Raw genomic sequence first — 21,287 nt, 5'->3', positions numbered from 1 at the left:
GAGTAAGGGTCCATTTCCTTCTGGGGCTGTGTCATAGTGTAGCACTGAAGGAAATCAAGGAGAAAACATGCTGCTTGCTGTCTCATTCACTGGCTCACTCCATGGTTCATGCTTAGCTTTCTATCTCTTACAACCAAGGACCATCTGCCTAGGGATGGTGTTGCACACAATGGCATGGGCCCTCCTGCACTAACTAAGGCAATCCCTCACAGACATGTCCACAGCCAGATCTGATAAAGACTCTGTTGGGACTCTTTTCCCTCAGGCAATGGTAGACTATATTAAGGTGATAGTTAATGCTAACTTGCATACTGTTTCAAGGTGCTAAGTCCTCCTCCTCCACAGGAAGATTTCAAAGTGAGTCCCCCATCCTCCAAGGGAGTATCCCCCTTGCTTTGTTGAGGTCATCACATGTCCTTGTGTCCACGGTCCACCACAGAAATTTTGAAGAAGTGAAACAATGTCATCAAAATATGAGTTTCATACAGTCATTAGTTGGACACTCCCACAAATTTTGTGATACCTTTACCACAGCACATCTTATAGAAAGGACAAATTATAGTTCAAAATTTTTGTGGCTATGTTGGTGTCCCAATCACTCCATTCTATATCCCCATTATTAGTAGTTTTAGCTAGGATCACCTTCTTAGATTCCTTGGAATTTCAGTTACACTAGATTTCTAGCTCCTCTCAGAGATATCACCAGATTTCAGTTGTCTCTCCCAGTATTTTCTCTATCTCACTCTGTCATTCCCTCACAAGAGCCCTCCTGTCCCTATCTCCACACTCCCACCCAAATTCCAGCCACTTTTCACCCATAATGTCTATTTTATTTCCACTTCATAGGTATGGCCTTGTTGGAGGAGGTGTGGTCTTGTTTGATAAAATGTGTCACTGTGGAGACGGGCTTTGAAGTCTCATATATGCTCAAGCAACACCCAGTGAGAAAGACCATTTCATGTTGCTTCTACATCAAAATATAAGGATTCTCAACTCCTGTTCCAGAACCATAATGACACCACGATGTACCTTGATGATAATGGACTAAACCTCTGACAATGTAAGCCACCAAATAAAATGTTTTTCCTTTATAATAGTTGCCATGGTCAAGTTTTCTTTTCCCAAAAATAAAAACCTAGTTAACACAGGTATGTCCCTTGTATCCCTGACCTCTTCAAGACTTTTATCATGAAGGGGTATTGGATTTTATCAAAATCATTTTCAGTATCTAATAAGATGATCATGTGTTTTCTTTTCTTTCAGCGTGTTTGTGTAGTAGGTCACATTGACAGATTTTTGTATGCTCAACCATCCTTGCATCTCTAGAATGAAGCATAGTATATCATGTCCAATGATATTTTAATGTGTTCTTGGATGTGTTTTGCAGGTATTAGTTTAGGAATTTTTGAATCTATGTTCATGATCAAGATTGGTCTGTAATTCTCTTTATTTGTTGAGTGTTTGTGTGGTTTGAGTATCAGGGTGAATGTGACCTCATAAAATGAATGTGGCAATGTTCATTCTGTTTCTATTTTGTGGAATAATTTAAGGAGCAATCATCTTAGCCCTTTGAAATTGGTAGAATTCTGTGCTAAAATCTTCTGGCTCTGGGCTTTTTTTTCAGTTGGGAGAATTTTAATGAGTACTTCCATTCCTGGGAGAATATAACTATATTTGAATTGTTTACTTGATCTTGATGTAACTTTGTTAAGCACTATATATTGAAAAAATGTCCATTTCTTTTAGATTTTTACAATTTTAAAGTTCAGGTTTTTGAAGTATATAACTATATTTGAATTGTTTACTTGATCTTGATTTAACTTTGGTAAGCATTATATTTAGAAAAAATGTCCATTTCTTTTAGATTTTTTCCAATTTTGTAGTTCAGGTTTTTGAAGTATAACCTAATGATTCTTTGTGTTTCTTCACTATCTGTTGTTATAACACCATTTTTATTTTGCTTATGTTAAATTCAATATTGATTCCTTGCCTTTTAGTTAGGATAGATAAGGGTTTGTGTAGGGTAAAAAAGCCAGCCAAAGAAACACAACCGGACCCTGAAACCAGAGCCAAAGAAACACACTCTGCCCTGACCAACAAAGCACAAAAACCAAGCAATACTTGAGCATGAGATCTAAGCTTGTCTAAGCTCAGGGATTGAAGTCTATCCAATTCCCACCGTGAAATTCTTCACCTGGAAAAACTAGGCCACTAAGAAATCCTATATAGGCTCTGTACCTGTTTAGTTTAAATCTGCCTTTTTCTACCCTGTCAGAGGCAGCCACCCTCTGGGATTTTTTTCTGCCAATAACTCTCTTGAAGAAAGCTTGAGTCACAACCTTTTTCACCCCAGTAGAGTGGGGCAGAGAATTAATAACTTACACTGGAGCAGAACAGAGCTGTAATTGCTCTTGCCAGAGAGGAGCAAAACTGCTACATTTCTGTGTGGAAAGTCTCTTAGCAGAGAAGAGAGGAGCTCTTCCAACTCTCACCTGAGAGGTGTAGAACTGATACATTCCTACAGGGAAGCCAACCTCCACTGGAAAAGAGCTGTGGACACTGCCTAGCATCCAGTGGCTAAACTGTGTTTCCCTCATTGAACCTTGCCAAAATTAACCACATATTTGATCACGAAAGCAAGTCTCAACAGTTACAAGAAAATTGGAAAAAAAAAACATGGACCCACTCTCTACTGGTATATGACACTTACAGTTTATCTCTCTTGTTGATTTTCTCAAAGAAACAACTCTTGGCTTCAGTGGTTCTTTGTATTGTTACCTTTGTTTCTATTTTATTGATTTTATCTTTCACTTTGATTATTTCCCGCGGTCCTCTGCTCCTCTTGGTTATATTTGCTTATTTTTGTTCTAGAGCTATGAGGTGTGCTGTTAAGTTGCTAGTTTGAGCTCTCTCTAATTTCTGTTTGAAAACACTTAATGCTATGAACTTTCCTGTTAGCACTGCTTTCATTGTGTGCTATGACTTTGGGTATTCTGTACATTGATTTTCACTAAATTCTAGGAAGTCTGATTTCTTTCTTCATTTCTTCCTTGACTCAGTGGTAAGTCAGTAGAGAGTTGTGTACCATTCCCATGACTACGTAGGGTTTCTGTTGACATTAAAATCCAGATTTAATCTATGGCAATCTGAAAATATACATGAAATTTTTTTCAATTGTCTTGTATTTGTTGAGACTTGCTTTTGTGACCAAGTATGTAGTCAGTTTTGGGAAGGGTCAATTATGTGCTGAGAAGGAGTTATATTATTTTGTGACTTGCTGAAATGTTCTGTCCATATTTTAGGTTCATTTGAACCAAAACCTCTGTTAGTTCCATTATTTCTCTGTTTAGTTTCTGATTGCGCAACCTGTCTATTGGTGAGAGTGTGGCACTGAAGTCTCACACTATTAGTGTATGGTCTTCACTATTTGATTTGAGTTTAATAATGTTTCTTTTACAAATGTGGATGCCTTGCATTTTGGGTATAGATGATCAGAACTGAGATGTCTTCCTGGTAGATATTTCCTTGAATGCTTATGAGATGACATTAATCTTGTTTGATTAATTTAGTTTTGAAGTTTGTTTTGCTAGATATTACTAAAGCTGCACCAGAATGCTTCTTAGGTAAATTTGATTGGAAATTTTTTCCCAACCATTTACTCTGAGACACTGTCTATCATGGATTTTGAGGTGTGTTTCCTATATGCAGCAGAAGGATTCATGCTGTTTTTGCAACCATTTTGTTATCCTGTATCTTTTTATTGGTGAATTGAGTCCATTTATATAGAGATATTAATGACCAGTAATTGTTTAATCCTGTTATTTTGTTGTAGATTGTGATGCTGATTGTGTGTGTGTGTGTGTGTGTGTGAATGTGTGTGTGTGTTTGGATTTGCATTCTGGATTTTTGTGTTACTTTTTAGATTTACCATTTTCGTTAACTAATAAATTTAAGTGTTCTATGATATCTTCAATGTCTGAAATATTCTCTTCCATCTGTTTTATTCTGATGGTGATGTGTACATCTCTAGTTCCTGTTTGCTTACTCAGATATTCCATTTCCACAGTTCCTGCAGCTTCTGTTTCCTTTGTTGCTTCTATTTCATGTTTCAGGTATTGAATAATTTCCTTCACCAGGTTGTTTGTTCTTTCTTGGCATTATTAAGGAATTACTATATTTCCTACAATTACAATTACCTTTTCCTCAAATTTTTTATGGGTGTTTTTCACTCTTTTTAAAGGAATACTATCATCTTCTTAAAGTTGTTTTTAAGATCATTTTCTTGTGCTTTGACATAATTGGAATATTTAGGTCTTGCTATCATAAAATAGCTGGGTTCTAGCGGTGACATATATCCTGAGTGTTGTTCATTGTATCCCTGCACTAATGTTCAGGCATCTGGGTTGGTGATAATTAGGCATAGGACTTTATTTCTCTTTGTTTTTCTATTAAAAAAGGTTTTTCTTTGTAGGATTGGTTTTTGCTCCTTGGTTTCTGTTTCCTCCTTGGTCTTCTGGTCTTTGCAGCCTAAATTTCTGGTGGCCAGCATGACCACTGATCTAGTAGGGAGCCTCTGTCCAAGTTGAAAGCTTGGTGTTTAGTGAAGCAGGGGTGTCTCTGTCCTTCTGACTGGCGTGGCCTATATCTGTTTTTTAGATTGGTGTGGACTGTACATCAATATCAGAATTCAGCAAGAATTGAGGACAGAAACAGAAAACAAGGTGGGTGATGAGCTGGGAAACATTGGGTTGTGGAATGGGACTTTGGAAACAGAAGCTAGGGAGTGGGGCATTTCATTAGACAGATGGGTCACTCATTTATTCATCTGATTGGTGTAGCCTGTGCTTCAAAACTCTGTTCCCCCACCCAAAGATGACTTTGGGCTAAATCAAGGTGACACCAAATGCCAACTAGGACACTGTTTTAATCTGTTACATGCTCATCCTCTACAGAGAGAATCCATATGAAGTTCTCCATTCTCCAAGTGAGCCTCTGATTCTGTTTGTTGTGGTCATCACAAGTGTTTGTGTCCACTCAGGGTACAGGTCAAGAACATCTTCCCTGAGCCTCACTTTTCCCACTTCCCATATCCTGAGCTCAGGGATAATGTTATGTCCACCACAGACACTGTGAAGAGTTAATAAATCAGCATCATCAAAACAGAAGTTTTATCTTTACTCGGAGAGGCCCCCTCAGGCATGTTCATCACCTGTCTCTTTGCATCCATTTGAATCAGACCAAAAGCCAATTAATAGCTAGAAAGGACAGGAGCTGGGAACATTTGGATTAAAGGAACATGAGCATGGTTCAAAGCTTTGCATAATCCTTCTGGGTCATGGCAATCATAAAAGCAAATGTATGAGATAGAAATATTTGAGTTAATTATAGGAAAATCTACTTGACCTAAGGTCAAGTATACAAAGAAACCAATTGCTTACTGCCTGGAAAGTTCTTCTCTCCTGGGGAAATACCCCACTTCACATTCCAATACCATTCCAAGGTGATCCAAGAGAAATCAGAGATGCAAGGATAGAAGGAAAAATCACAGCTGGAATGTCATGAGAAAACTGGGATTTGTTCATGCCTGTGACACAGGCTGAGAATTATTTTCTGTATCTATCCATAAAACCAAGGCCTGACCCCAAAGCTTGATGTCATTTAAAGGATCCACTACAAAGATTCATAATTCTCTTCATGTATGTCCTACAGACACAAACATTCTAGTTCTCCACAGGGGATACATAGGATATGTAATTATTAATAGTGATGTTGGGGAGAAAGTACTCTTGGCAGGATATCTGGGGTTTTCCTTTGATAAGCCTGTAGCATAGTGTAGGTGGGTGAAAGGCAACATTTGAGGAAAATTTGAGGGTTGACTCTGGATGCAAATGAATATATCTAAGAGGGATATGACCAGGTTGTCTGAAGCATCAGGAGCAAACAGAATAAAGCACATGTGGAGTCAGCAGTGGGAAAGGGAAATCCTCTTCTGTAGAAGGCTATGGTATCTGGACAGTAACATTGGTTGAGCACTTCACACCCAGCACCGGTGCAGATGAGTAAACAAGTATTGATGTAGCATGCATAAGACCTGATATATCTCCAGATACACTACACATATCATGTGTCCATGAGCCTGAGTCTGAGATGTCCATGTCTCCATCATTCTGAGTCCCTCTAGGCAGGATACATCCCTCAAAGGCCTGGCCAGCCTAGGTGTCTTTGTGGTGAATCTCTATCATGAACTCAAGAGGGATCAGGTATCCTGGTTCTAGCTATGTACATTTAGGCAGTTGTAGCCATGGTGAAAAAAATTAATCACAGCTAATATTCAGGTTGAATGGGTCTCTTTGGCACTCACTAAGCTGCATGTTTTATACTTAGAGAGTTCTGCATGACTCATAACATTTCATAAAATGAGAGTCCAATTTCCCTCTGGCAGCTCAGACTATCACCTTCTGAGAGTCTTTGACCTTTTTTCCTCAACAGGTATATTGTATTCTAACTCTCATGTTCATGTTATAAGGCTACCATCTTCACCCTCCAGGGGGCTACAATTGTTTCTTGTGGTGGTGAACTTGGGTAGCAGTTCTGTGCAAAAAACAGAGAGAAGTTTGCCCCTGTGGGAACTCTGACCCTACCAAAGGACTCTTTCAACTAGTGTTGTTCATTCTAACATCAACTCCTAATCCATGTCTTTGCAAACTAGGTAAATGATGACTCAAAATCAGATGATGAAGGAAGTGAATAATCAGAGGTGGTGGTTCTCGTGTGCTGTGTGGGAGAAACACTGTTGCCATGTGTGAGCTGAGCAGCAGAGCTTGGTGGTACAGACCTGGGATCTGGAGTCTGATGCCCATTGTCTCTCCTGGACCTCACTGACCCACTCCTGTCTGACACCTGAAAGTGCTCTGTCCCTCCTTCTGTACTGATGTCCACTGCAGAGCCTGGGGCAGTGGCAGTGCCCTCTGAGGCACTGATGTTCAAGAAGCCTACAGGATAGACACATGGCCAGAGAGAGAAGAGGAAGACAAGTGATTCTGTAGAGGAGTGGCGGGTTGTATCCTCGCCATGAGGCCCCAGCAGGCAAAGGTGTCTGGGAAGGTGTTCATTCAGTGAGACTACAGCAGTAGCACACTCTGCCAGTTGCAGACCAAGGTCCCCATGGAGCTGGAGAACAAGATTGATAAACAGCAGTTTGAAGACACAATTTGAACTCTAAATAACCTTTATAAAGAAGCAGAGAAACTTGGAGGCCAGTCATAACTTGAAGGCTGTTTGGCTTGTTTAACAGTGTATACCATGTTTTTATGCATGGAAACTCATTTAGAAAAGGTCTTGAAGAAATTCACCAAATACATTCAAGAACAGAATGAGAAGATATATGCTCCCTAAGGCCTCCTCCTAACAGACACCATTGAGAGATAATTTCGAGTTTTTAGATTGAAATCACCATCTATGAAGATAGATCTTACACAACAGTGTAAGATAAACCATAGAATTAAATATCCCGCCTCCAGCTGGGACCTTCATCTATCCACTGGCGGATGGCCCTACCTCCTCTACAGAGTGTAATTCTTTTGTATCTGCTGCCAGAGCCACAGTGCCACACCTGGAGTGACCTCTCATCACTCAGTATCTACTTTGTGTCTCCCAGTTGTGTAGACTCTGTAATCTTTTGATTCATTTCCAAGAAAATACAAAGAAGCATTTCACATTCTAAAATTCAAAGCCATTTAAACCATATGCTGTTGGTCAGCCTAGGACAAAGTCTTTTTCTTACCTGATACCAGTATCATTGGTTCTAGCCAGTTCCCTAGGTGCCTATATTATTTAACAAGTAATGTCTTAGCACAGTTATTCCCCCCAGATTAGTGACAGGTTTTGTCACACCTGTGCTTTGGCTAATGCACCACTCAGATCTCCCAAAACTGCCAGTCCTGATGTGAATCCGATCTTAAAAATGATTTCTGCTGCTTAATTCCAGAAACTGGAGAAAATAATATATGTTATTTGTTTAGTGTTGCAGGTATTATTAAGGCAGTATTAAATGCAATTCAGGTTATTTCTTTGAAAATATTTATGTTAATGTGCATTACCTCGAAATGTTGGGAAGATGTGTGTGCTGCTTGTTCATTACACACATAAGTAAGCACAATAAGTAGATGCCCAGCCATCAGATATGCCTGTCCCTGCTCTGCCCCAAGTGTGTAATAAGCAATTGTTCTAATAAACAATGATATTTAACTCTAGTTTTGTTACAAATATAACTTAGGAGAAGAAGTTGATAGGAATTATACTGTATGTTGCTAATCTGTTGCCTACTCATGAACTCTGATTCATTGCCTCCTCACATACAGTATTCAGGGCACAGAAATCTTTGGTTTGACTCAGTAAGTTTCAGCTTCCACATTAAACATGCAAGTTCAAGTCAATTTCCCCAGCTCTTATTTATCTCTATACTCATAGTATTGGAATTTTTATGTCCTTTCTTTCATGAGTTTGAGAGCACTCTATTTGGGAGAAAGTTAAGAAATCTAAAAAAGGAGTGAAGCAGGTATAGAGGTATTGTAGGTACTAATACTGGATTTCATTTTTCAGATTTAATTTGTATTCTGGGCCTTGTAGTTATTCACTAAACCCCATAGAGTTATGTATTAATTTAGATGTATGAATCTCATATGTTCCTTTAAAGGCTATACTAGTCTGTCTGCCTTTTAAACTCTTTGCAATAACTTTGCTGAAATACTAACACTTAGTAACACTTTTTTTTAAATAAAATAAAGTCCTATAGATTGCACAGAATAAGATTTCTCACTGAGCTTTCCTGAGAATCACTCACAGGCTGTCTTCAGGACTTAATATGAGCAGAGACATCTCACACATGAGACCAGGGGTGGGCCTGTCATTGATCTAACTACCCAGGTCTTTGATGATGACTGAGATGAGACATGAGTCCCCAAAAGCCAAATGATGAGTCTCAGAATGATCTAAGAGAGGGAAGAATATGGAGTATAGGTCAGCTTGAAAAAAACCACTGTCTTGCCTATTATGCTCTCTATTACAAAATTAAGGACAATAGAGAGATATTTCCTGAAATTAAGGTGGATATTTTCTTCATTCCTTTCATTATTCCTTCATATCTTTCCTTCTTTCTCTCTTTCTTTCTTCTTTAAATTCTTTTTTTCTTGGAGTGTAAATAGTCATTTTACTGCATGTATATCTGTACAAGATAAGTGTGCCTGGGAACTGGCCAAAAAAGGGAATTGGATCCCCTGGAAATAGAATTACAGACTGGTTATGAGCTGCCATGCCTGTACTGGAAATAGAACAAGTGTCCTCTACAAGAGCAATCAGTGTTTTTAACCACTGAATCATCTCTCCAACACACCCAGGTAGATGTTTTCAGAAGCAGATCTGACTGAAAGAAGGTAGTGAGCAAGAACTAGCTGGAACTTTGGCTGGAGGGACAAGTGTGTTTGGCAGATCTGGGCTAGGGATATGGGATGCTAATTGTCTCCATGTGAGACAATTGTTACTAATACCCAGGATCTAAGGCCAATACCCAAAATGATTGCTTCTCTAAAGATCACAATGAGGTATGATGAGAGAGAGATGCTAGAGTTGTTTGAATTCAGTGTCTTTCTGAGAAGAGAGAGCCCTGGTTAAGATGCAGGATCTTTTGCAAGGTACAAAGCAAAGCCCTTTCCTTTGCCTTTCTGGAGTAGTGATATCAGCATGACATAAAACACATGACTTCCTGTCCAATATGTGTGCCTTGGAGTATTAGAATATAGGAGAAATTCTCCAGAGTTGGGTAGTTGAGTTCTAGAGCCAAATCTAACTGTCCATTTGTTTTCACTTCATAGAACAGACATCTCCTCAAGCTGCCAATGGCCAAGATTGACTTCTGTGAAAAACAGCTGTTCCTGTTTCACATAAACCTGAGAAGGTCTCCAGGGTGAAGACACTAAATTCATGTTCATACACAGACAGCTTGTCTGTCACCCAGGATGCATGAGACAGATGTACACATTTTTTTCTGTGTCTATTTTCCAGTGATAGAACACATTGCTAATGAATATTGCCATGGTGATAAGGTAGCCTCAGATATGAAATAGGCTTGACACTGGAATAGTACAGATGTCCAGATCAGCAACATCTGTTCTTGCTTGCTTCCAGAAGACAATTTGCTAGTCTTAAACCTGGAAACATGGAGTCATCAGAAGGAACGCTGGCATCTCCTCCCTCCCTTTTGGGATCCCAGCTGTCCTGTGACATATCATAAAACCATCAAAACAGTTAGTTAACAGCCTGAGAACTGGTACAGCTTGGTTCTCCATGATGCATCTAAGAAGGAGATGCCCCGGTGATTAGTGGATAGCCAGGGACTGTGTGGAATCACCTAGAGCTGGAGTTAGGTGAGGTTCTGTAGCCTCTTCACATATGTGCTTGGAACCTGAATTCAGGTACTCAGGAAGATCATCGTATGCTATTAAATGTTGGGATTTCTCCCCAGCCCTCCTTTGTCCATTACTTCCTTGTACCGTTTGTGCTTCTATTCAGTAGCTGAATTCACCTTCTAGATACCTGTCTGCCTTCTGACCATTGCAATCAGGGCTTTGGGAAAACAGAATTCCCCCCCAACTGTTTTGGATGTACTAGTGCCTAGAAAAGGCTCAAACACCTGTGGATGAATGAATGAATGATGATACAAGGGCACTGATTTGTAGGAACCTCATGTTGGTAGATAACAAAATAGGCTAATATCTCAGTTTGACTTTTAATTTAAATTTAATTATGCATTTTATATATTTGGAAAGTGAGAGAGAGAGAGAGAGAGGGAGAGAGAGAGAGAGAAAGAGAGAGAGAGAGAGAGAACCAAAAACATCCTTATGTCTTCAAATGAAGAGGAGCAAGACATTCATGTACGGGGTATGAGATACATTAACCTTAAGCAGACACCAGCCCTAGTTGGAAATCACATTGTATGTGTTTGTGAGAGAGAGTGAGACAGAGAGACAGAGGGAAACATAGATAGAGACAGAGACACAGAGAGAGAATATTGTGTGCTTACTCATGCATACATCAGTGTATGGGTAAGAAAATGCTATTGTACATGTATGGAGATTTGAAGATGTGAGAGAATTCTTTCTCTAATTCCATGAAGTTGAATCTTGGAATTGAGGTGAGCATGTCAGCCTTGGCAGCAAGTGCCTTTACCCAGTGGCCCACCCTGCCCTGATTTTCATTTAGAGGGGCACCCAGTTGTTGCTGGGAACATTGTCTTTCAGTAAATAATGGCCAATGAGAAAAAACTTTGAGTAGAAATCATTGTAGCTCCAAATCCCCTGACTGTTTCCAGTTCACCAAGGGCTTCCTGCTGCTAAACCTCTATCCCCCTCTGTCCTCTCCTTTGGAGCTCTGAGAAAAAAACCCTGGTCCCTTCTCAAGTTCTATCTTAGAAGACTTCCGTGATACTCTGTGTTTCCCTGCTACTGTCTGATGGGGTCTCAGCAACTTTGGTAGGACACAGGCCTGAGGCTTTAGCCCGGGTTACCACAGCCTTAATTATGCCACATCTCCTGCAGCTCACTCTAGGCCACAGTGTAGGGGTTCTCTGTGCTGTGACCTTACTCCACTCAGTCTGCCATAACCAGTTGCTGCATGCTCCTTGTCCCTTACACTACACTGAACTAAATACATAGTGTGACACTTCTATCAGCCCTATATGTTTATAGAAGATCAGACCTTTTCTTTGTGCTCGGGTTTGACACAAGCAAGACTCCTCAATGATGCTGCCCAGAAATGGAGACTGTTTTCAGTAGTGGTTCCTTAGGTCTCTGATTCATGATCACTTACATGGCACCTATTTGTTGTTCTCTCACTCTCTGGACTCTCTAATATTTTAACTCATTTCTAAAGCTTTTTAATTTTTTTTACAATTTCCTATATGCTCATTGTATTTATACCATTTGCATTCCTCAGTTTTATCCTCTTCATCCTCTCATGCCTTCCACTTTCTCTCAAATTTAGGTCTCTTCTGCAAATTATTACTGTTATTAATATTATTATACATTTATTTTGGAGAGATAACTATATAAATATAATATGCTGTGCCCATTTACTATTTTTCATGTGTATATGTCTATGACTGACTATTTGGGATTGGATATTTTATCAAGTGCTCATCCATTAAGAGTACAGACTTTCCCTCAGCACTCATTATTTACTATAGCTCTTTAAGTACAGGTGGAGCTCTTTGAGATTTCCTCATCCATGGTGGCATGTATGATGGTGCTTTCATTGCTCAGCTCTAGTTCAGGCAGCCATGTAGCTGAGAATTCTTGGGTGCAGCTTCCTTGTCATATATAGAACACACAGTCTCGTGCTAAACATCCAGGATACTGATACTGATACTTACAATCTTTCCCCCTCCACTTCTGAAATGTCCCCTGACTCAAACAATGGCATTATAATGTAGTTTTAAAAAGGGGTGCTGGACACCCTTTGCTGTCTGTTGGTCTACGTATTTGAACAATTTTGGATTTTTTTGCTGGACTCCATGTATGCAAATACAGGCTTTGATGATGACTATGGCAGCTACACTTAGTGGTGAGCATAAGAAACTGTTCTTAAAATCTACCTAGAAATTACACTAGTTTAGAAAAGTAGCCATAGTATGTTCTCCTCTATGATCTGTGAGGTTACTAGCCAATTGTAGTTGTCTATAATTCCAATCCCAGAAATCATTTCACTTCTGTCAAGCATGCCTTAAGTCTACTTAGACAGTTGTTGGTTACGTCCAAGACATAAGAGCCACTTTTGGACCTTCAGGGATATCATGCAAAGCTGATCATTTCTGTGGTTTTTAGACATCACAACTGAGTAGGACTACTGACAGTTTCCCTCAGTTGTTAGCTTGCAAAAACATCAGTGATACAAGGTCTAGTTCACAGCAAGGAGTTTCTGGGAACAGACACTGTTACACTCCTCAAAATCTTGTGTTCTGTAAGTGCAGGGTGTCTTCAATAATAAGGACCTATATTCAAATACTAAGAAACAACCAATGGCAACAGTAATAACCTATATTGTTTGTGGAATATTTTGGTCTTCCAACAATATGTAGGGAGGTTTCTCATCCCTCATAATGGGTTTTTGTAAATCTTGGTTGGGAGCATTCTCACCACAAGTAGTGCAACTTCATTTAAAATATATTTGACATTTATACATTTTATATGATGTAATTTTAGGTAAACATAAGATTATATGAGTCCCTATGACTTTCAAACATTTATGTTATCTATCTCTTCTTTTTTCTTCTATATGGCCCTTATTCCTCTTCCCCAATTAAGACTGGACCATTATCTATTTCCCCCTTTATAGCATCAGTACCCTGTTCCCTCAGCCCCATGATATCTTTTAACTTTCCTAGTTTTCTGGCTATCCTGTTATGTCCACCCATTTGAAGATTCAGAGCTGGGAACTACAAATGTGAAAACACATATGGGTGTATTTCTTGGTCTCAGTTGCCACAGTCATATTTTTCTAGTTTCACTCATTTACCTGCAAATTTTATGTTTTTATTTTCTTATAGCTGAATAGATTCACTGGGATATGGACCACATTTAAATGTAAACCACATAATCATTCCAATAGATGTTGAAAAGGCTTTAACAAAATATAACAGGGCTTCATGGAAAAAGTCATGGGTAGAGTAATCATGGGGGGAGCATATATCAATATAATTAGCGCTACATAAGACAAAGCCATACTCAATATCATTCCACAAGAAAGAAACACTTGGCATAATCCCATTAAATCCAGGAATAGGACAGGGTTTTCTACTATCTCCACTCCTTTTCAATATTGGTCTAGGAACACTGTCTAGAAAAATCATAGAAGAGACAGAAATTAAAGGCAAACAAATAGGAAACAGAAGTTACTCTATTTGCAGACGATATTATGTAATACAGAATAGACCACAAAATTACACTTGAAAATCAACAATTTTACCAACATTTCAGGATACAAAACCAAATGATAAAAATGAGTGTTTTCCTAGATGCCTCTCAACCAAAGAATGGAAAAAGAAAATGTGGTACATATACACAGTGGAGTACTATTCAGTGGTGAAAAACAATGATATCTTTAATTTGCAGGTCAATAGATGGAACTAGAAAAAATCACTCTGAGTGAGGTATTCCAGACTCAGAAAGACATATATGGTATGTACTCACTCATTAGTGGATAGTAGATGTAAAGCAAAGGATAACCAGACTAATGGCCTACAGTTCCAGAGAAGCTAGCTAACAAGGAGGACCCTAAGAGGGTTGCATGGATTACCCTGGGAAGGGAAAATATATGAAATCTGAGTAAACTGGGACAAGTTAGTGGAATCAAGGATAGGGGATGAGAACATAAGGGAAAAGGAAGGTTGAGCTGGATCATGGACTGAGTGGAAAGGCAATGAAAGAGATATCTTCATAGAGAGAGAGATATCATGGAGTAATGCTGAAACCTGGTGCTAGGGAAGTTCCCAGAAATCCACAAGGATGATCTCACTATATACACCTAGCAACAGTGGAGAAGATGCCTGACCTATCCTACACTAGTAATTAGGTTACTGAATACCCTATCATCATAGAGCCTTCATGCAGAAATTGGTAGAATCAGATGCAGAGACCCACAGCTGAGCACTAGGCAGAGCTCCAGGAGTCCAGTTGAAGAGAGCAAAGAGTGATTACATGAGTAAGAAGGATCAAGATCATGATGGGGGACTCTACAGAGACGAGCAAATCAAGCTACTGGGAACTCACAAACTGTAGAATAATAGCTGTGGTGCCTGTGTGGAACTGTACTAGGCCCTCCAAATAAGCAAGACAGTTGTGTAGCTTCTCCTGTTTAAGGCGCTGCTGGCAGTGGGACCAGGATCTATCCCTGGTGCTTCAGTTGGCGTTTTGGAAGCCATTACCTACAGTGTGACACCTTGCACAGCCTTGATGAGGGGAGAAGGGTTTGGACCTGCCTCAACTGAATGAGTCAGGTTTTGCTGACTCTCCTTGGGAAACCTTATATTTTGGACGAGGGGATGAAGGATAAGTTGGCTGGAAAGGCTCTAGAGGAGTGGGAGGAGGGATGACAGAGTTATCTGTGGTTGGTATGTAAAATGAATTTACAATTTTTTAAATGAAAATTATTGTTTTCTCTATCCACTGACCTTAAGCACACTAGGAAAATTATCATGGCTAAAGTCTCATCCACAGTGGCCTCAGAAATATAGGAATAAATATAATGGCGGTATAAAACCTCTGCAATAAAAACTTTAAATCTTTGAAGAAAAAGATTGAGGAAGACACAAAAACTGAAAAGACATGCTAATGGATTGGTATAATAAGTATTGTGAAAATAAACATTTGCAGACTCAATGCAATCCCAATCAAAACCCCCATAACTTTTTCACAAAAAAGTCCTAAAATCCATGTGGAACAGCAAAAGACCCTAAGTATCCAGAGCTATCCTGAGCAAAAAGACCAATGCTGCAAGAACTGCAATTCCAAATTTCAAAAATATTACAGAGATAAAATAATAAGAACAGTATTGAGTTGAGTATTGTTCTTTCCAGGTCTGTGAAGAATTGTGTTGAGATTTTGATGGGGATTGCATTGAATCTGTAGATTGCTTTTGGTAAGATTGCCATTTTTACTATGTTAATCCTACCTATCCATGAGCATGGGGGATCTTTCCATTTTCTGATATCTTCAATTGCTTTCTTCAGGGACTTACAGTTCTTGTCATACAGGTCCTTCACTTGTTTAGTTAGAGTTACCCTGAGGTATTTTATATCATTTGTGGCTATTGTAAAGTGTGATGTATCAAGCTTACTCAAGAAACAGCTATACCACTCTTGGGCATATACCCAAGAAATGCTCAATCATACCACAAGGACACATGCTCAACTATGTTCATAGCAGCATTATTTGTAATAGCCAAAACCTGGAAACAACCTAGATTCCCTTCAACTGAAGAATGGCAAAATAAAATGTGGTACATATACACAATGGAGTACTACTCAGCAGAGAAAAACAATGACATCATGAGGTTTGCAGGCAAATGGATGGAATTAGAAAATATTAACCTGAGTGAGATAACCCAGACTCAGAAAGACAAACATGGTATGAACTCACTCATAAGTGGTTACTAGATGTAAAATAAAGGATAACCAGATTGCTGCTCACAGCTCTAGGGAGGCAACCTAGTAAAGAGGACCCTAAGAAACACACAGGGATCACCCAATGACAGAGAAATGGATGAGATCTACATGAGCAAACTGCGGGTGAGTGGGGGTTAATGGAGGGCAAGGATCCGGGGAAAGAGACCTTAGGGGAGCAGGAGGTCCCAGCTGGATCATGAACAGAGTGGGAAAACAAGCAAAGAGATACTATGATGAATGAAGACCCCATGGGAATAGAAAGAAGCAGAGTGCTGGAGAGGTCCCCAGAAATCCACAAAGATACCTTCACTATAGACCACTGATCAAAAGAGTACCTGAGCTGACTTACTCTGGTGATCAGATGGCCTAACACCCTAACTGTCATGATAGAACTCTCATCCAGTGACTGATGGAAGCAGATGCAGAGATCCACGGCCAAGCCCCAGGTGGAGCTCCAGGAGTCCAATCAGCAAGAGAGAGGAGGGATTATAGGAGTAAGAGATATTGAGACCAGGATTGGAATTATCCCTCTGGATAAGTGAGTCAGATAATTAGCTTGAACTGTTTAGGAGAGGCCCCCAGGCAGTAGGACCAGGACCTGCCTTGGCACATGAGCTGGCTTTTTGGAACCTAGGGCCTATGCTGAGACACTTTGTTCAGCCTTGTTGTAGGGAGAAGGGGACTGGATCTGCCCCAATTGAATCTACCAGGCTGGGTTGACTCCCCAGGGGAGATCTTGCCTTGGAAGAGGTGGGAATGGCAGGTGGATTGGGGGGAAAGCTAGGGGGGGTGGGAGGAGGGAGGACAGGGGAATCCATGGCCGATATGTAAAATTTAATTAAATATAAAGTAAAAATATTTATAAAAGAACTGTATGGTTCTGGCACAAAACAGACTTGTAGACTAAGGGAACAAAATGAAAGATACAAAATATGAATACACATCATTATATCCATCTGATATTTGACAAAGATGATAAAAGCATGCACTGGAGATGAGACTTCTTCCACAGCTGCTTCTTGGAAAATGGAATATCAACATGTGCAAGAATGAAATTAGACCAATATCTATCACCCTGAATAAAAACTAACCACAAGTGGGTCATTATACACAAATTTTCTTTGGAATTCCAGCTCACAATTACTGATACAGAGACTTCTTATTAGTTATAAAACTTTGTCATTAACTTAAGCCTGTTTCCAACTAGCTCTTAAAATGTAAATTAATCCATTTATATTCATCTATGTTTGGCCATTTTCAAGCATAACATTTCAGAGGTTTTCTCAGTCTGGACCTGTCTTTATGCATACCATGGCTCCAGGAAAATATTGCAAAGACCTTCCGTGCATCTGCAGGTTCCCTCTATGGCTTTGTTAAGCACAAGGTGCTGGTAGCTGGCTCTGTTCCACTTGAGTCCTTGAGATCAGAGCCTGATACACATGGACACCAGCAGGGAGCCATGCCTACCTGCCCGACCTCTGGAAAGTTACTGATCCCACTCTGAGGTTGGCAGGAAATCAGATCAGGGTGGGCCACTGGGTAAAGGCACTTGCTGCCAAGGCTGACATGCTGACCTCAATTCCAATATTCAACTTCATGGAATTAGAGAATGAATTCCCTTACTTCTTCTAACCTCCATACCTGTAACAGAAGCATTTTCTTACCCATACACTGATGTATGCATGAGTAAAAAACATACACATATATTTTCTCTCTCTTTCTCTTTCTCTCTCTCTGTACTTTTCTCTCTCCTCCTCTTTCCAATATATAAAATGCATAATTAAATGTAAATTAAAAGTCAAACTGAGGCATTAGACTATATTGTTATCTACCAACATGACATTCCTTCAAATCAGTGCCCTTGAGTCATCATTAATTCATTTATTCATTCAATCACAGGAGTTTGAGCCTTTTCCAGGCACTGGAATATTCCAAAATAGCAGGGACATTCTGTCTATACAAAGCCCTGGTTGAAATGGACTAGAAAGCAGACAAACATCTAGAAGGTGAATTCGGCTCTTGTATAGAGCCACAAATGGAACATGGAAGAAAATGAGAAAGCAATGCTGTGGAAGTGTCTCAGGATTAAATAGCACATGCTGATCTCCCAGACTACCTGAGTTCAGTTCCCAGCACTTATGTGAGGAGGATTCTGAACCTCAGCTAACTCCAGAGGATGCCCAGGTGACTCCACACACCCTGGGCATCCACTAATCACCCGGGCATCTCCTTCTGAGACAGCATGGATAACACAGCTGCACCAGTTCTCAAGCATTTAACCAACTGCTCTGATGGTTTTATGATGTGTCACAGGATAGCCAGGATCCCAAAGGGGGGTGGGGGACAAGAGGCCAGAGTTCCTTCTGATGACTCCATGTTTTTAGGTATTAAGACTAGCAAATTGTCTCCTGGGGGCAAGCAATAACAGATGTTGCTGATCTGGACTGCTATACTATTTCAGTGTCAAGCCTTTTTCATATCTGAGGCTACCTTGTCACCATGGCAATATTCATTAGCAATGTGTCCTATCACTGGAAAAGAGACACAGAAAAATATGTGTACATCTGTCTCATGCATCATGGGTGACAGACAAGCTGTCTGTGTATGAACACGTATCCAGTGTCTTCACCCTGGAGGCTTTCTCAGGTTTATGTGAAGCAGGAACAGCTGTTTTTTTACAGAAGTCAATCTTGACCATTGACAGCTTGAGGAGATGTCTGTTCTGTGAAGTGAAAACAAATGGACAGTTAGATTTGACTCTAGAACTCAACTACCCAACTCTGGAGAATTTCTCCTATATTCCAGGACTCCAAGGCACACATATTGGACAGATAGTCATGTGTTTTATGTCATGCTGATATCACTACTCCAGAAAGGCAAAGGAAAGGGCTTTGCTTTGTACCTTGCAAAAGATCCTGTATCTTACCAAGGGCTCTCTCTGCTCAGAAAGACACTGAATTCAAACAACTCGAGCATCTGTCTCTCATATACCTCATTGTGCCCTTTAGAGCAGTAATTACTTTGGGGATTAGTCTTAGATCCTGGGTATTAGTAACAATTGTCTCATATAGAGACACTTAGCATCCCATATCCCTAGCCCAGATCTGCCAAACACATTTGTCCCTTCCAGCCAGAGTTCCAGCTAGTTCTTGCTCACTACCTTCTTTCAGTCAGATCTCCTTCTGAAAACATCTACCTGGGTGTGTTGGAGAGATGGTTCAGTGGTTAAGAGGACTGATTGCTCTTGTAGAGGACACTTGTTCTGTTTCCAGTACAGGCATGGTAGCTCATAACCAGTCTGTAAATCTATTTTCAAGGGATCCAATTCTTCCGTTTGGCTTCTGTGGGTACCAGGCATACCTGTGTTGCACAGATATACAGGTAGAAAAATAACCATATGCATGCCAAGAAAGAAAGAAGCAAAGAAAGAATGAAAGAGAGAAAGGAAGAAAAAAAAGAGAAAGAAAGAAAAAAGAAAGGAAGGAAGTAGGAAAGAAGAAAGAATTAAAGGAGGAAAGAAAAATAAAGAAAACAGCCACTTGATTTTCTTTTTTAATTTAATTAATTTTTTTTCATTTTACATAACAACTACAATTCCCCATTCCTCCTCTCCTCCCACTCTTTCCTATCTATCTACCCACATTTCAACCCCCAGCCACTCCTCAGTTATGGTAAGGACTCCCATGGGGAGCTGACAAAGTCCGGCATATCAAGTTGTTGCAGGACAAAGCCCCTTCCCTTTTTATTAAAGCTGAGTAAGGTATCCCTCCATAGAAAATGGGCTCCAAAAAGCCAGAACATGCACTAGGAATAATTTCTGGTCCCTGTTCCATGGGCCCCAGAAACTGACCTTGCCACACACATTCAGAGGGCCTAGTTCTGTCTCATGCAGCTTGTGCAGCTGTCAGTCCTGAGTCAGTGAGCTCCCACTAACTCAGGTCAGCTGTCTCTGTGGGTTTTACCATCATGATCTTGACCCCAACCCCAACCCCCACTTGTAATCCCTCCTCCCTCTCTTTGACTGGACTATACATGCTCAGCCCAGTGCTTAGTTGTGGATCTCTGCCTCTGCTTCCATCAGTTACTGGGTGAAGGTTCTGTGATAACAATGAGGGTAGTCATCACCTTGAGTACAGAGATTCGCCTGTTAAGGCACCATCTCCACTAATGATAGGATTCTGAGCTATGGTCATCCTTGTAGATTCCTGGGGATTTCCCTATCACCAGGACTCTCCCTATCCTCATAATGACTCCATCTGTCAAGATATCTTTCCTTGCTGTCCCCCTTCATCCCTTCTACAACTGAACCTTCTTGTTCTCTCATGTTCACATTTCCCATCACCCCTCCCCGCAACCCTGCACTTGCAGTTTACCCAGGAGATCTTATCTATTTCCCCTTCCTAGGGCGATCTATTCATGTTCCTCTTAAGGTCCTCTTTGTTACCTAGCTTCTCTAGTATTGTGGATTGTAGCATGATTATACTTTGCTTTATGTATAATATCCACTGATGAGTGAGTACATACCATGTTTGTCTTTCTGAGTCTGGGTTATATCACTTAGAAAGTTTTTTATAGTTCCATCCATTTTTCTGCAAATTTCATGATGTCATGTTGTTTTGTTTTGTTTTTTTATTGTTTGTTTGTTTGTTTGTTTTTAACCGCTGAGTAGAACTCCATTTAATAAATGTACCACATTTTCTTTATCAGTTCTTTGTTTGAATGGTGTTAGGGACCATTTAGGCGTTACCCATCAGGTTTGCATAAAGAGAATGATTGTACCGTGGGACTGATTATAAGTGTGTGAGATGGTCTGCACTTGGCTGTGCTGGGGGATGGTCTTTTGCTCCACCCCTTGGCATTTCTTTAAATACCCTAGGGCAGAGACATTTAAAGCCCAATAGATTAGGATCCAGGCCCTCTGGAGGATATTCTGTATTTTCTATCTTTCTCTCCTCTATCCTTCTAACTAATATTTGCTATGGCTCCTACTCAAGAGTACTCTGAGGAAATGTGGAGGTGAAGGATGCCCCCCTCCACAGATTGTAACAGTGAACAGGAATAAATACAAAAAGGA

At 40.1% G+C, this 21,287-nt stretch overlaps 1 pseudogene; it reads left to right on the top strand.

Annotated features, from left to right (window-relative positions):
• The first annotated feature begins 6,734 nt into the window (after positions 1 to 6,734).
• Positions 6,735 to 7,487, top strand: LOC143270583 (golgin subfamily A member 7 pseudogene; annotated as a pseudogene).
• Positions 7,488 to 21,287: the final 13,800 nt, after the last annotated feature.

Source organism: Peromyscus maniculatus, chromosome 1 (assembly GCF_049852395.1).
Source record: "Peromyscus maniculatus bairdii isolate BWxNUB_F1_BW_parent chromosome 1, HU_Pman_BW_mat_3.1, whole genome shotgun sequence".
NCBI lineage: Eukaryota > Metazoa > Chordata > Mammalia > Rodentia > Cricetidae > Peromyscus > Peromyscus maniculatus.
This window is presented reverse-complemented; position numbering and strand designations above follow the sequence as displayed.